The following is a 5,427-nucleotide window of genomic DNA, read 5'->3' on the forward strand; positions in this document are numbered from 1 at the left end:
CCCCCCATTCCTCGCCTTGCAGAGGCGATGTGCTCCCCTCGCCCCTCAGGAGCAGCAGACCCTGCCTGAGCTCCTGCACATCACAAACAAAAAATCTTTTTTTCAAATGGGCCCCCCCCCCCCCCCCCCCCCCCCAATTCAATTAAAGACAGACATAAAATCTTCCAGCAAAAGATGTTTCCTTTTAAAAACTAATAAATCCTGCAGTAGGAAATTTGCATAGGCAATTGTTGTAACTGTTTTTTCCCCAGGAGAGATCTATGGTTGTGTCTTTACCAATGAATTCAATGAAAGTATGTTCTCAGACACTGCAGCTCAATATCATATAAGGTAACCTGTATGACCACATCAGGCACTGAAGAAGTGTGAGGTCAGGCAGTTAGTGTGCCAGGGTTAGTCTGTATCTGGTATCTGAGAGCCAAGTTGGCTCTCTTTCTTACCATGGGAGACAACATAGAGATGACCGTGTCACAATCTTTCTAGGACTGTAATGTGATCTGGTAGCAAACTGACAACACCATTTGGTCCCATCCATACTGGCAAGACCAAGCTCCTTCGAGGACTAATAGAATGATTTGCTACTGTAGACATGTCACTTCATGCTGGGATATTACTTTATCATCTGCTAAGCAAACTATTTATTGAACTAATAATTTTTAGGCCACTTTTAGGTACTTTGGACCTATCCATTTTCTGGACAAGGTGTCATTGTCGAAAATCCTAGAAGATAACTGTTTTCCTAGGGTGTATCAGTACCAAGAGCAAGTAACATACCAATTCTTTTGAATCAAAGGCCTTTTCAGCATCCTGGGAGAAACACAGCAATTACTGACCTACTAAGAAAATGGATTTAGCTAGACTCTTCTCAGCATGCAAGTCATGTACAGTCCTATGTGCGAAATCATGCATAAAATTGCAATGAGTTAAAAAGCTTCCCCACAGCAACATAATAAAGGGCAATCTTTGAAAGGCCAAGCCTAGAAATAGAATGCAGTCTCAGAAAGTGTGTCATTCACTAATTATGGAGAGGCTGTATCTTAAAGTCATAATTAGCTTTCTATTATAAACCTATTTTTTCTTTTTCCCTCCCCAAGACAATTGAAGCTGCTGAAATAACTTTAAACATTTTTCGTGTCTGATTTTACTAATGATTTATGAGGGGAAATGGTATAAGCTGGCCTGGTCTTCCAGCTATGGCTGCACCATGGAGTGAGTGCCAAGATGCCCTTAAGCCTGGCCTTCCACTGTAGACAAAATGCTTTTCCTTGGTGCTCCCCCCCAACTGCAACCCGTTATGCAGGAAGGCTGCACTGGTTTTACTCTCTCTGGAATTATTCATTTCTGGGCAAATAAGGCTGGAGTTGCATGACTGTTTGCTTATGTCTGTGTTACTTAAGGATGACTTAAGTGTGGAACTTTTCTTTGGATTACACGCTAGATTTACATTTCAGCATCTGTAGAAAGAAAAAATTATATTGATGTCATTGAGTAACACATGCTAAGTTAAATTCGCTGTGATGCTTTTCACAGTAAACATACATTCAGAATTCATCTTTAGTCTATATACTTTGATAAGTATTTAAAAATAATTAAATAAATAATTAAGAAAAAAATATGCAAGCCACAGATTCTACCCTCCTTACTTTCATACCATTTGTATGTGAATATCATACTAATATAGTGAACTAATTTGCCTTTTGCAATTTAGCCACAGTTGTTTCCCTTTCTGGGTCAGGAAAGAATGTCTCTGCTTTGCTGTTTGGAGAGGGATATACGCAACTGCACATTATGAAAAGACTTGCCAACTCTGTCAGAGGCTCAGAGAAGGATTTACATTTGCACAGATGCAGAACAGGAATGGAATGCCACTGTCACCCTCCAGCTCTCTCAATCGTGTCATCCTTGAGTAATAACATGTATATTGAATGAAACGTTTTCTGCTGCTTGACAGCACGTGCCTTCCCTCACTTATACAGTATTGTGGTGCTACAAGAATTCTGTGTGTCAGTTTGAAGGAAATAGTTCCTGAAGGTATATGCAGCATAGGGAAGTTGTTAACTGATATAGCTGGGAGTAGGGATTAGCTGGGAAGACTTTGAATTCTCCCTATGGAAAATCATTGCAAGCTAGTTAATCTCTTCCCCTATACAAGGGAAGGGCAAAATCCTTCTCCATGGATGTTCTGCCCAGCCTATTATTTTCTTTGATGCCGTAATTTTATGTCAAGGCTGTAATATATATCCTAGAGCCTTTTTTTAAAGCAGATACTGATGCAAGGGAAGAAATTGAAAACTCGCCCATTTATTCAGCATACTTACAGCTATATGTGTTTGTTGTTGTACTGATAGTATGATACTGTACTGGAGGAGAAGCAGGAAACCTCACTGCTCTGTTTCAGTTCTCCATGTGCTTACAAGTATTGTAATGCACAGGGCAGTTTATAATTAGTATCATGACTCGCTTAATACTAGTAACTGCAACTATGCCCTCAGAGGAAATGACTTTTCCATACCTTTCAGTTCAATTGTGTTTTGTATTAATGACCCACTCCTTTTCTCTTGTGTCTCTTCTTCCAGAGCTCCTGAGCTGATGTTAAGAAGTGGCTTCTAGCAGGTGTGAGGGAGAAGACAAGGCAGATTTTGGCCCTCACAAATACTCTTCCAACTGTGCCTGCTTCCAGGAAAAAGGAAGACAAAGCAGAAACAGCAGCTTCCAGAATTCCACTTCTTCTGCAAAGGATAAATATAAATCAATTGCACAAGAACATAGCCTGAATTCAGTTAAACTGAACAAGACCTCCCTGCTTTCTGAGACCTGTCCTATTAAGTCTGTTCCTGATTAAAAGAGAATTAACTTCTGCGAACAATTAAGCAAGTGGCTTTAAAAGAAAACCGGAGAAGCAGCAGATGGTGAGGCACACAGGCATCTTTGGTAGTTCAGGGATGGAGTGAACAGTGAGTTGACTTTCACATGCTTGGGCTTTTTAGTGTCCACTGAAGAGATGATGAGCCACCAGGCAGTGAAGATTAAAAAATAATTTGCTAATTTATAAATCCAATATCTGCTTCATGTTCTTAACAGGAAGATATCAAAGAAAAAGAGACAATGGAGATCGAGGATAAGAACAGGTAAAAAAAATAATTAACTCCTGAAATAATTTTCTGTTAGGCTGACAAGTTCTTGCTCAAACCCCCATGGTCAGTAGGTTAAAGGCTGAGTCTGAAACTTGCCTAGCGTTTGTACAAAGTTGGTACTTTTAGAGGTGAAATTAATTTCTTAAGCTACAAAATCATACATAAGTGCCAGATTCTGCTGCATTTACTTATGAATGGTGTCTGTGAAATTAGTGAGAACTGCTTGAAAAAATTCATCACTCCTGTGAGTAACGGTTTTATAGTCTGACTTTCAATTTACATTCAGTCTACATTCACTGTAGCATTTTTTTGAAAACAAGTGAAAGAGAAGTTTTCTTCCTGCGGTTGTCTAACTTTGAATTCAACATATTGTTTTACTGGGAAGAATGTATAATCTTGCTAACAGATAAACAGCAAAGCAAGTTCCTTGTGTGAACAGTGTCTAAACAAACCTTATGAGATAAATGCTTATTTGGGTATTAAGTTGTCGTTAGAAATGTTCTTACTTGCTGTGTGTGGGCTGCATGAAGACAACGGCCTCCACCCCTCAGCCTTGCAATCTGCAGAATCCCCACGGATGTGCAAAGCTATAATGTACAGCCTCTGTTTTTCTCTGTGTGTTAAGACGGTGGCCTTTGAATTGTGTTAGAAAGTTGCTGTTAGCAACAGCTGACTGTTGTTTCAGGGTCTGTTCCACTCGCTTCCTGGGTAATTTCTGTGAAAACTTGTGAAAGTTAGGTATTTTTATTGCAAGGTGGCTGTGGGATAGAGAATTTGGGGGGTTGGATCTCTCTCTTTTTCTGCTAGATCAGTTAACTAGGTCCTTTTAAAGCAAATTTTGTACGTCTGGACCTCTCTGAGTTTTAGACATTGCACAATAAATCCATGCAGCAAGATTTTCTCTAATCCAGTAAGACATTAAGGCCTCTTGGCCTTAATCTAGGCTGCTGGTCAACTTGGTTCACAGCAAGGGCTCAAACTGGACCAGAGATGAAACTACAGAACTGCCAGGGAAAAGAGCTGGAAAGTATGGATTGTCTTAGATTGAGCTGCAGGGATGATACTCAAGCTGGAGACTGTGCATTGGACAGAGGGGACTGAATAAATGAGACTTCAGGGTTGGGGGACAGCGGGGACTGAATAAATGAGACTTCAGGGTTGGGGGACAGCGGGGACTGAATAAATGAGACTTCAGGGTTGGGGGACAGCGGGGACTGAATAAATGAGACTTCAGGGTTGGGAGACACAAAGAGACTTGACACAGACTTGACTTTCACGTGTGAATGGCTCAGTCTCTTCTGTTAAAGCAGATTTCTTGCAGTGAGCATTATTCATGCTGCCAACAATTCAAAATTCTGCATTTCAATATCGACATTTTTGGATACTATTAAATGATGGGCTTTGTTCCACCAGGATCATAAATGACAAATATCCTGTCATGTGAGTTACATACCGATTCTGCTCATTTTGTTCCATGCAGTTTGTGGTTTTTATGCAAGTCTCAGTTAAACTGAGTTCCTGTCAGACTACATAGTGATATTTCAGGATCTCCAGTGGAATTTTTTTATTCCACTATCAGTCAATTATAAAAAATCACAGATCCCAAAGATTTTTGCTAAAGCGGTTTACCTGAACTTCAACTGTAATATTGATATCATACCTACCTCTTTTTAATGGCAGTCAATTGTCAAATTTCACATCTATGTGCAAAATTAGGGCTTCAGATGCCTAACTTGAAGGAAAAACTTCCTTTTTAGCAGACTCCTGTGCCCTTGTGATGTCGCACCAAGTTAGTTTGCTTCTCAAATTTTGGTGTATGCCCTTCCTCCAGCATGTCTTTAGTCCACTGCAAATAGATGCTTTTGGGGGCAGGGCCAAGCATTTATGCTTTTTATTGGTTTTGTACAGTGTATATAATAACAAGGCTGTGCTCCCAGTTGGACCTTCATGAAGTTTATGCAATATGTATAGAAAGAGTGGCTGCAGTACCAACATCCTGTCCAGGTTTTGAAGTTTTAGAACTCTTCCCTTCACTATATGTATTTGGTACAATTAAGTTAATTAATGGTAATAGGGGTACAATTCCCTTAACTTCCCATCCTCATTCCTCTTTCTATCAACATGCAGATGCAATACAAATATTGAAAAAAACATCTTTTAGCTGTTTAACATCTTTGTTGGAGACATGGAAAGTGGGATAGAGTGCATGCTCAGCAAGTGTGCTGATGACACCAAGCTGTGTGGTGCGATCGACATGCTGGAGGGAAGGGATGCCATCCAGAGGAACCTGGAC

General features: G+C 40.1%; 1 long non-coding RNA gene across 1 annotated transcript in view; it reads left to right on the top strand.

Annotated features, from left to right (window-relative positions):
• The window catches only part of LOC106902420, a 23,019-nt gene extending 19,463 nt beyond the window's left edge, over positions 1-3,556 (top strand). Inside the window, exon 2 of the long non-coding RNA XR_001414494.1 lies at positions 2,577-3,556. This is a non-coding gene — a long non-coding RNA (uncharacterized LOC106902420). The remainder of the gene's footprint in view (positions 1-2,576) is intronic.
• Positions 3,557-5,427: the final 1,871 nt, after the last annotated feature.

The sequence above is a fragment of the Calidris pugnax genome, unplaced genomic scaffold (assembly GCF_001431845.1).
Source record: "Calidris pugnax isolate Ruff unplaced genomic scaffold, ASM143184v1 scaffold20, whole genome shotgun sequence".
Lineage (NCBI taxonomy): Eukaryota > Metazoa > Chordata > Aves > Charadriiformes > Scolopacidae > Calidris > Calidris pugnax.